The sequence below is a fragment of the Heterodontus francisci genome, chromosome 43 (assembly GCF_036365525.1).
Source record: "Heterodontus francisci isolate sHetFra1 chromosome 43, sHetFra1.hap1, whole genome shotgun sequence".
In the NCBI taxonomy this organism is placed as follows: Eukaryota; Metazoa; Chordata; class Chondrichthyes; order Heterodontiformes; family Heterodontidae; genus Heterodontus; species Heterodontus francisci.
In genome coordinates, this window is record NC_090413.1 from 19145018 (window position 1) to 19156650 (window position 11633).

The 11633-nt window shown below is 47.0% G+C and overlaps 1 protein-coding gene across 2 annotated transcripts in view; it reads right to left on the bottom strand.

Annotated features, from left to right (window-relative positions):
* The window catches only part of LOC137355669 (E3 ubiquitin-protein ligase RNF220-like), a 54961-nt gene extending 44562 nt beyond the window's left edge, over window positions 1–10399 (bottom strand). For both annotated transcript variants that reach the window (XM_068021063.1, XM_068021062.1), the window contains exon 1: window positions 10321–10399. The gene's annotated coding sequence lies outside the window, so the exon portion shown is untranslated. The remainder of the gene's footprint in view (window positions 1–10320) is intronic.
* Between the last annotated feature and the right edge of the window lie 1234 nt (window positions 10400–11633).

The window sequence follows — 11633 nt, forward strand, 5'->3', positions numbered from 1 at the left end:
TGATGATTGATCACAATCTATAAAAGCACGAGATTAAATCTCATAAAAGCAGACTCCAGTCAAATTCACTGAGTAGGTGACTGGTAACCATTTAAACTGAGCTGAAATCCACAGCTAACTCTTGACACCAGATAAATTAATTTCTACTTACTGAACAATCGTCCACTTTAACTAGTTCTGGCAACAGATTACTGAGTGCCTGCTATGAATTGGCCCTTACTTCAGTGCTGGGGCCTCAACTATTTACAACCAATATTAATGACAAAGAGACAGGGAATAATGTATCTAAGTTTGTTGATGATACAAAGCTAGATGGGAATGTAAGCTGTGAGGAGGACACAGAGAGACACAAAGAGATATAGACAGGTTATGTGAGAGGGTAACAAGCTGACAGGTGGAGTATATGTAGGAAAGTGTGAGGTTATTGACTTCGGTTGTAAAAATAGAAAAGCAGAATATTTTTTAAAAGGCATGAACCGTGTAAATGTTGCTGTTCAGAGAGACTTGGATGTACTCATACAAGGAACACAAAATGATAGCATGCGGGTGCAGCAAGCAATTAGGAAGGCAAATGGCATGTTGGCCTTTATTGCAAGGGGATTGGAGTACAGGAATAAAGTCTTGCTTCAATTATACAGGGCTTTGGTGAGACCACACCTGCAATACTGTGTGCAGTTTTGGCCTCCATATTTAAGGAAGCACTGAAGGCGGCACAGTGAAGGTTTACTAAATTGGTCCCTGGGATGAGGGGGCTGTCCTATGATGAGAGGCCGAGTAAATTGGCCCTATATTCTCTGGAGTTTCGAAGAATAAGAGGTGATTTTGTTGCAACATTCAAGTTTATGAAGGGACTTGACAGGGTAGATGCTGAGAGATTGTTTCCCCTGGCTGGGGAATCTAGAACACGGGGACACAGTTTCAGGATAAGGGGCTGATCATTTAGGACTGAGATGAGGAGAAATTTCTTCACTCAAAGGGTTGTGAATCTTTGGAATTCTCTATCTCAGAGGGTTGTGGATGCTTCATCATTGAATATATTTAAGGCTGGGATAGATAGATTTTTGGTCTCATAGGGAATCAAGGGATATGGGGAGCGGGCAGGAAAGTGGAGTTGAATCCCAAGGTTAGCCACAAACATATTGAATGGCAGAACAGGCTCAACTGGTCTACACCTGCTCCTATTTCTTATGTTCTTAATCTTAATGGTGAATGTGTGTTCAGTGAAAGCTGTTTTGCCCACATTTCCTGTTTATGACCCCAGATTACTGAGTGCCTGCTTTATCTGAATTGATTCTTATTTCAGTAAATGGGGATTGACCAGAAACAAGTGACCTCCATCTCCTGGCTCAACTCACACAGCTTCCTGTTTTTGGAGTGTGACACCATCAAATCTATCATTCCTTTCATCTATATAACATTTGATCTGGTGTGTTCGACAAAAATTGTGACTCCCTCGTGTCTCTGTATTGCACTAATTGTTTCTGGTCTTTCTATTGGTTTCTCAGTTTTCTCTCTGCTTCTATGGCACTCACACTTTCATACTTTCCCGGCATCTGTGTACCCTTCTGTCTGTCCATGGCCGTTTCTGTCAGTCTCTTTCTGTATTCCTCATTTTCCCCCAGGTCTCATCTTTCACTCTCTCTAAGCTTCTCCTAGAATTTCACTCCTCTCCTGGCCAGTTCCTCCCCGTCCCATTTTCCATCCTACATAAATTTGAATTCATCCAAAACACTGCTACCTGTAACCTAACCCAAACCAAGTCCCATTCACCCATCCCCCCTGTGCTCACTGACCTACAGTGGCTCCCGACCACCAATGGCTCAATTTTAAAATTCCTCCATGGCCTTGCCCTCTTTATCTCTGTAACCTCCACTAGCTTTACAACTCTCAGAACTCTGTGTTCCTCCAAATACCGGGCTCTCGCACATCTTCAACTTCCTTCTAGCCCGCAATGGTGGCTGTGCCATTTAGGGCCTAAGCTTTGGAATTTCCTCACTAAACCTCTCTGCCTCGCTATCCTCCTGTAAGATGCTCCTGAAAACTAACCTCTTTGATTAAGCTTGTGGACAAATGTTTGTCTGATTATGCTCCTGTGAAAATTGGGCACATTTTACTACATTAGAGGTGTTATATAAATCTAATTGTTGTTGTAGTTGCTTTTATACTAATGGTAGGAGACTAGCAGTTCCTCTCGCTTACACTGGTAAATCTATCTTCTTCTCCACGCTGTAGACACAAAGACTGGGAAACTGGTTTTATAATACATTTATTTTATTATTATTATATTATTATTAATATTATTAAAGCTGATTTTATGTTGGAATAAGGGAGCTTGATTTTAGCATTGTAATTGTTGCATGTCAGTTCACTGGAATTAAAGCAGCACCAGTAGAAATGCAACTTCTCTTTCTTATATCCCAGAGTGCTGGAATCAAACTTGGGCCTCTGGCCAACGTGGTAGCCACAGAAATGGACTAGCCCATCCCTGGCTCTGAAGGAGAAGTGGGGGTGAACAGCGAAGCCTGGGACAGGGAATGGCTTGGGACAGGGACACAGGCTGGACGAGCATGGGGTGGAGCTCACAAACCCTCGGTCAGAGATACAGGGATGACTCCCCAATTGCACATTCCCAGTGGCGAGCTAACTCACACAGAGTAGGAAGGGTCAGAGAATCAGGGAACAGTGCTGCAGCCCTGTCTCCATCACATATGTCCTGAGATGCAGCTTCCCCATTGGGAATGTGAGATTGTGGAGTCCTCCCTCATAATCAGCTGCACACTACAAACTCTTAAACACATGAGTGCATTTTCACACACGAAATTTCATACATTTGCACACACACACACATACATTTGCACACATAAACATATGCACATTCTATCTTGCACACACACACTGAAAAAGCAGACATTTCAACTATTTTCCCACCATTTGTGCTGCTCCAACAATTGACCTGTGAGCCCTGCATCTCTTAGTCCCTGAGCAAGTCCTGCCACTGATGGGGCCAATGCCCCGCCCATCCTACTACTTATGTTGCCCTAGGCTGGTCTGCAGGTCCCTCTGCAGACAGTGCACTGGTACTTATTGCCGCACTAGTAACGCAAAACATGTAACACACACATGAATTGGTGCACACAATGGGCTGGATTTTACCAGGCTCCTGACATCGGGCTCCCTGGCGGGGTGGGTGGGCTGGAACATTGCTCTGGCAGCAGTCTGCAACGGAGCCCGACACCGATGGGACCGTGCCCGATCTTCCTGGCGGCAGCGAGGCTCCATGGTGCTCCCCCGCCCCTGCCGCTGGGTGATGGGACCCAGCTTTGCATAGCGAAATGAGCACCATGAATACATTTAAATACACTTATCTGGGAGCTTCCCGGCCCGCCACGATCTTCAGTGCAGCGGCCGGCACTCCCTGGCCTTCACTTCCCTGTCTGGGGAAAGCAGGCATGACACTAGTGGGGCTGGGGGGTGGGGGGTGCGAGTTAAGATTTTTAGCGTGGCAGGGACGGGGTCAAATATTCATCATGAGTGTAGGTGATGGTGGGAAGGGGTGAACTTTAAACTTTGTACAGTTTGGAAGGGGGAAGATCATATTTCAAATGTGTTTTGGGGGAAGGGCAAATATTTAATTTTATTGGTATTGGGTGGGAAAGGGGCGAAAGAATTTTTATTGCGACAATGGCGGGGGTTCTGACTTTAAACATTTAAATTCACTGGCAGGGCTGCCCTTTAAAAATGGCATGTGATTGGGGGGAACGGGCTGTCCCTGGTATTTAAATGAACGGCCGCGTGGTGGATTGCGGCAGTTTGGCGGCGTGCAGTCCACAGATGCGGGACGCCATTTTTTTTCGCCCAACACTGGGCGCGGTGACGGGCTCTCAAATCCAGCCCATTCGCAGTGGCCTAAGGTCACAGTAGTTTGAAAAAATAAAATGACCAATCTCTTCTGATCTTGGAAGCTGAGTAGACTCACACCTGGTTAGTACTCGGATGGGAGACAGCCTGGGAATACCGGGTGCAGTAGGCTTTTTCTTCATGAATTCTTTGTGTTTGTCTCCACAAAAAGAGGGGGCGATGCAGGCATTGTAGTTGAGGAGGAGGAGTTTGAAATATCGGATGTGATAAACATAGGGAGAGAGGAAGTATTAAGGCGATTAGCATCCTTGAAAGTGGATAAATCACCAGGCCAAATGAAATGTACCCCAGGCTGTTGAAAGAAGGAGGAAATAGTGGAAGGTCTGACCATCATTTTCCAGTGCTCACTGGATACAGGTGTGGAGTCAGAGGATTTGAGGACTGCTAACATTGTTCTTTTCTTCTTTTGGGCCTCCTTATCTCGAGAGACAATGGATACGCGCCTGGAGGTGGTCAGTGGTTTGTGAAGCAGCGCCTGGAGTGGCTATAAAGGCCAATTCTGGAGTAACAGGCTCTTCCACAGGTGCTGCAGAGAAATTTGTTTGTTGGGGCTGTTGCACAGTTGGCTCTCCCCTTGCGCCTCTGTCTTTTTTCCTGCCAACTACTAAGTCTCTTCGACTCGCCACAATTTAGCCCTGTCTTTATGGCTGCCCGCCAGCTCTGGCGAATGCTGGCAACTGACTCCCACGACTTGTGATCAATGTCACACGATTTCATGTCGCGTTTGCAGACGTCTTTATAACGGAGACATGGACGGCCGGTGGGTCTGATACCAGTGGCGAGCTCGCTGTACAATGTGTCTTTGGGGATCCTGCCATCTTCCATGCGGCTCACATGGCCAAGCCATCTCAAGCGCCGCTGACTCAGTAGTGTGTATAAGCTGGGGATGTTGGCCGCTTCAAGGACTTCTGTGTTGGAGATATAGTCCTGCCACCTGATGCCAAGTATTCTCCGAAGGCAGCGAAGATGGAATGAATTGAGACGTCGCTCTTGGCTGGCATACGTTGTCCAGGCCTCGCTGCCGTAGAGCAAGGTACTGAGGACACATTGCTAACATTGTACCTTTGTTTAAAAAGGGAATGAGGGATGGATTGAATAATTACAGGCCAGTCAGTCTAACCTTAGTAGTGGGAAAATTATTGGAATCAATTCTGAGAGACAGGATAAACTGTCACTTAGAAAGGTACGGATTAATCAAGGATAGTCAGCATGGATTTGATCAGGGAAGATCTTGTCTGACCAACTTGATTGAATTTTTTGAGGAGGTAACAATTGGATTGATGAGGGTAGTGCAGTTGTTGTGGTCTACATGGATTTTAGCAAGACTTTTGACAAGGTCCCACATGGCAGACTGGTTAAAAAATAAAATTCCATGGGATCCAGGGAAATGTAGCAAGGTGGATGCAAAATTGGCTCAGTGGCAGGAAACAAAGGGTAAAACCTAAAATCTATTACATTTCTAATATTTGCCAGTTCTGATGAAGGGTCACTGACCTGAAACGTTAACTCTGCTTCTCTCTCCACAGATGTTGCCAGAACTGCTGAGTATTTCCAACATTTCTTGTTTTTATTTCAGATTTCCAGCATCTGCAGTATTTTGCTTTTATTATAACAAAGGGTAATTGTTGAGTGGTGTTTTTGCAACTGAAAGACTGTTTCCAGTGGGGTTTCACAGGGCTCAGAACTGGACCCTCTGCTTTTTGTGGTATATATTAACGATTTGGACTTAAATGTAGGAGGTATAATCAAGAAGTTTTCAGATGACACAAAAATTGGCCACGTGGTTGATAGCAAGGAGGATAGCTGTAGACTGCAGGAAGATAACGATGGTCTGGTCAGATGGGCAGAAAAGTGGCAAATGGAATTCAATCCGGAGAAGTGTGAGGTGATGAATTTGGGGAGGTCAGACAAGGCAAAGGAACATGATTAATGGGAGAATACTGAGAGGTGCAGAGGAAGTGAGGGACCTTGGAGTGAATGTCCACAAATCCATGAAGGTAGCAGCACAGGTCAATAAGGTGATTAAGAAGGCATATGGAATCCTTTCCTTTATTAGCCGAGGTATAGTATATAAGAGCGCGGAAGTTATGCTGGAACTGTATAATCATTGGTTCGGCCACAACTTGAGTACTGTGTGCAGTTCTGGTCACCTCATTACAGAAAGGATGTAATTGCACTAGAGAGGGTTCAGAGGAGATTTACGAGGATGTTGCCAGGACTGGAAAAATGCAGGTACAAGGAAAGATTGGATAGGCTGGGGTTGTTCTCCTTGGAACAGAGAAAGCTGAGGGGAGATTTGATGGAGGTGTACAAGGTTGTGAGGGGCCTGAATAGAGTGGATAGGAAGGACGACCTATTTACCTTAGCAGAGAGGTCAGTGACTAGGGGACATGGATTTAAAGTGATTGGTAGAAAGATTAGGGGGAGATGAGGAAAATCTTTTTCCCCCAGAGGGTGGTGGGGGACTGGAACTCACTGCCTGAAAGGGTGGTTGAGGCAGAAACCCTCAACTCATTTAAAAGATGTCCGGATATGCACCTGAAGTCCCATAACCTCCAGGGATATGGACCAAGTGCTGGAAAATGGGATTAGGCTGGGTGGCTCGTTTCTCAGCCAGCACAGACACGACGGGCGGAGTGGCCTCTTTCTCTGCCGTAAGCTTTTCTACATTTTCAAAATATTCTAAATATCTGAAGAGAAAGAATGTGCAGGGATGTGGGGAGAGGGCAGGGGGAGTGGCAGTATGTGAATTACACCTTGGAAGGGCCAGCACGGACATGATGGGTTGAATGGCCTTCTTCTGTGCTGTAATGATTCTATGAATCACAATTGTGACACAGGGACAATTGAGATTAGCTAGCTCAGCACAGATCAAGAACTGCTGAAATGTTTCTGTTTGTCTGGCTTAGTACCACACCAGGCAGCTTTTAAACACTACGTGGAGAGTGGTACTGAGTAAACAAAAATCCTGCTGTCCCACGTGCTCTGACCAGGCACCTCCAGCAGATGGAGCTTGTGTATCAATTACAGACCACGAGATCGTCAATTGCCCAATGACTCAAGACTGAACATTATTCTTTGTATCTTCATTCACTTTGCTTTCATCAGTCTCCAACAGTCTTTCACATTTTTATTTTGTGTTACAAGTGCGGAAATAAGCACAACTGCAATGTCCTCTGAGGGCCGTGCAGCCCAGCCGAGGGCAACATAAGCTGTAGGGTAAGCAGGGCTTTGGCCACATCAATGGCAGGACGTGCCAAGGGAGAAGCAGGGCAACTGCTGCAGCAGCTCAAGTGGTGGGGAAAATAGCGGCGTGAGGGATCATGTTGCTGTCCCAATGTTATGTTGCTTCTGGTGTCACTTACATCACAACAGGTATAGAAGACAACTAGAAAGATTTTTGCACCGAATTTCTCCTCAAAATGACAGGGTACCTTGAATGAAGATTCTTAATTTGTCAAACGATTATGTTGGGACTGGGTTTACTTACTTTAGGACTCACCTGACAGAATGAAAATGAGTTTGCACAGTCTCAGTCCAGTATTGGAGCGGCCATGAGTCCTCAGCAAAAAAGCTGACTCGAATCTGCCGCAATGTTTTAATGTCATTCAGAGGGTGCTGTGGGAAATGGAAATGTCTCACTTCGGCGTAGTAAAAGGTAGCTCAGAAATGCGGTTGTAACAGTCTGGAAGGAACTGTCAGCCGCAGCCCAAGGAAGATGATTGTGGGTGCAAGGACTCGGGATAAAAAGCTAGGGTCTTGTTGCTCCAGTGCTTGCACTGTTGCAGGTGCTGACTTTTATATGAGCTGTAAAACCAAGTCCCTCATTGTTTTCTCATGTGAAAGATCATTATTTCAAAGAGCAGCAGCGTTCTCCCCGATGTTCTGGCCAAAATCTATTCCTTAATCAACAGCACTAAAGACATATGATCTGGTCATTATCACATGGCTGTTTGCAGTAGCTGGCTGCCACATTTCCCACATTACAACAATGACTACATTTCAAAAAGTACTTCATTGGCTGTAAAAGTGCTTTGGGACATCCTGAGGTCATGAAAGGTGCTAAATGTAAGTCTTTTTTTATTCTGTATCTAACCCTGTGCTGTACCTGTCCTGGGAGTGTTTGATGGGGGACAGTGTAGAGGGAGCTTTACTCTGTATCTAACCCTGTGCTGTACCTGTCCTGGGAGTGTTTGATGGGGGACAGTGTAGAGGGAGCTTTACTCTGTATCTAACCCCCGTACTGTACCTGTCCTGGGAGTGTTTGATGGGGGACAGTGTAGAGGGAGCTTTACTCTGTATCTAACCCTGTGCTGTACCTGTCCTGGGAGTGTTTGATGGGGGACAGTGTAGAGGGAGCTTTACTCTGTATCTAACCCCCGTACTCGACCTGTCCTGGGAGTGTTTGATGGGGGACAGTGTAGAGGGAGCTTTACTCTGTATCTAACCCCTGTACTCGACCTGTCCTGGGAGTGTTTGATGGGGGACAGTGTAGAGGGAGCTTTACTCTGTATCTAACCCCCGTACTCGACCTGTCCTGGGAGTGTTTGATGGGGGACAGTGTAGAGGGAGCTTTACTCTGTATCTAACCCCCGTACTGTACCTGTCCTGGGAGTGTTTGATGGGGGACAGTGTAGAGGGAGCTTTACTCTGTATCTAACCCCGTACTGTACCTGTCCTGGGAGTGTTTGATGGGGGACAGTGTAGAGGGAGCTTTACTCTGTATCTAACCCCCGTACTCGACCTGTCCTGGGAGTGTTTGATGGGGGACAGTGTAGAGGGAGCTTTACTCTGTATCTAACCCCCGTACTCGACCTGTCCTGGGAGTGTTTGATGGGGGACAGTGTAGAGGGAGCTTTACTCTGTATCTAACCCCCGTACTGTACCTGTCCTGGGAGTGTTTGATGGGGGACAGTGTAGAGGGAGCTTTACTCTGTATCTAACCCCGTACTGTACCTGTCCTGGGAGTGTTTGATGGGGGACAGTGTAGAGGGCGCTTTACTCTGTATCTAACCCCATTTTTTTTTTCACAGGAACTGCTCCAAACGCTCCAGCCAATCCTGTTTTTTTTTAAATTTCATGTCGAGGGGGTCTTTATTCCTCCGGCCCCCTTTATATACATATTTATATTTTAAAAATAACTTTATTAAAAACAGATATATAAACAAAAACTCAAATTAAAATGCCATTCTCAGCGTCGACGATGCACTCCAGTCCCTGCGGTGCCCACTGGTCGCGGAAGGCCTCAAGCGTGCCGGCGGACACCGCATGCTCCTTCTCCAGGGACACCCGGGCGCGAACGTAACCGCAGAAGAGCGGCAGGCAATTGGGGAGGACGGACCCCCCGACGGCCCGCAGCCTGGATCTGTGAATTGCCACCTTGGACAGGCCCAGGAGCAGACCGACGAGGAGATCCTCCTCCCGGCCCACGCCCCTCCGCTTCCGGGTGCCCAAAGATCAAGACCGTGGGACTGAAGTGCAGCCAGAACTTGAGGAGCAGCCCCATCAAATACTTAAAGAGGGGCTGCAACCTCGCACACTCCATATATACATGGAACTCGGACTCGTCCAAGTACAGGCGGCCTGGGAGTCCGTGAACCTGCTTAAAAGTCTATTCCACAGGAATGCCCTGTGCAGCACCCTCCATCCCAGGTCCCTGATGTAAAGGGGGAGGACTCCCGCGTACAGAGACCTCCATCGGGGTTTCCCCTCGCCGCCAGATGGCAACGCGGACCGCCAGGGCATGTCCGGCCGGCTGATGTGGGCGAGGAAATGGAGAGTGTGCAGGAGCAGCCCGCACAGTAAACTCCTTCGTGCCGATTGGAATGGCACAGAGGGCATTTCCGAGAGGTGGCTCGGGTTGTGTGGGACCGACTCCCAAGGAGGGCTTCGGGATCTTGGTGGCGAATGCAGGGGGCGGGGCCAAAGTGACCAACCGGCACCACAGCATTGAGGCAACCCAGCCCCGTGCTGTATCTGTCCTGGGAATGTTTGATGGGGACAGTATAGAGGGAGCTTTACTCTGTATCTAAACTGTACTATACATGGCCCTGGAGAGTTGGGAAGGTGCATGATAGGTCACTGTGTGCATGAAATGGGAAGTAACTTATTCCCAGGACTAACATCTCTCACATCAATGATCTGAAAATAAAATAAACAACAACACTCTGTTGGCATGCCTGTGGCAATTCTTTGTAAAGTTATTTCTGTGGTAACCAGAATATTGTAGAGGTTCAATGATCTGTCAGGGTCACATGCAGTACAACTCTCTGGAGTCAGCCCTAGTTAATTAATTCGTAGACTTGCACAATATGCAGAACTTTTCTTTTAAGCCAACAGTTCTTTGCATTGTTCTGACTTTCTCTTACATGCAGAAATAAGAACGTTAGGAAATAACTTTACCAGTCACTAACAGGCCCATTCAATAGTCTACGGATGAAAGGTTTTTAAATCTCATTCTCTTCCCTCCATCTTGCCTCCTCATTCACACTCTACATGGTGCATCTTTTCCTACCTTCTTCTTGCTCTGCTGAATTCGCAGTTGCTAACTCCTACTGGTTTGGCAGAGGCAGATGTCATGTGCCGAACTCTTTAGGTGTGTCAGCAGACTATTTGACCAGGGGAGGAGAGCAGTTCCTGTCCTCACCTGACATCCAGACATAAGCACTTTCCAAGAGTCAGCAACAGAGAGTAGGAAACCTGGACAATTTGCTCTCTCTATTGCTCCCAGGGATAGGATAAATGCGGAGGTGCTGAAGCCAATTAAAGCCCCAAGTGAGCTCAGTGGGTCAGCACTGTCCAAGAATGGAATCTGAGATCCATGCTCTGTGTAGCTCACTGCTATATAAGGACAGTGCATCCATCTCGAGAGGAATCAGGGAACTGAACTGTGGTCTTCAGCAGAAAGGGAAGGAATAATTCAACTTCCTTGAAATGCATTTTTTAATTTCATTTTTCTTTGGAATGAATTTTGTTGAAAGTTTACCCTGGGTCATAAAGGCTCGCAGTCCTTGCTTTGAAAGTCTTTTTTTATATTCATTCATGGGATGTGGGCATCGCTGGCTAGGCCAACATTTATTGCCCATTCCTAATTGCCCTTGAGAACATGGTGCTGAGCTGCCTTCTTGAACCACTGCAGTCCATGTGAGGTAGGTACACCCACAGTGCTGTTAGGAAGGGAGTTCCAGGATTTGACCCAGCGACAGTGAAGGAACGGTGATATAGTTCCAAGTCAGGATGGTGTGTGACTTGGAGCGGAACTTGCAGGTGGTGGTGTTCCCATGCATTTGCTGCCCTTGTCCTTCTAGAGGTCGCAGGTTTGGAAGGTGCTGTCTAAGGAGCCTTGGTGCATTGCTGTAGTGCATCTTGTAGATGGTACACACTGCTGCCACTGTGCATCGGTGGTGGAGGGAGTGAATGTTTGTGGATGGGATGCCAATCAAGCGGGCTGCTTTGTCCTGGATGGTGTCGAGCTTCTTGAATCTTGTTGGAGCTGCACCCATCCAGGCAAGTGGAGAGTATTCCATCACACTCCTGACTTGAGCCTTGTAGATGGTGAACAGGCTTTGGGGAGTCAGGAGATGAGTTACTCGTCGTAGGATTCCTAGCCTCTGACCTGCTTTTGTAGCCAGGGTATTTATATGGCTACTCCAGTTCAGTTTCTGGTCAATGGTAGCCCCTAGGATGTTGATAGCGGGGGATTCAGCGATGGTAAT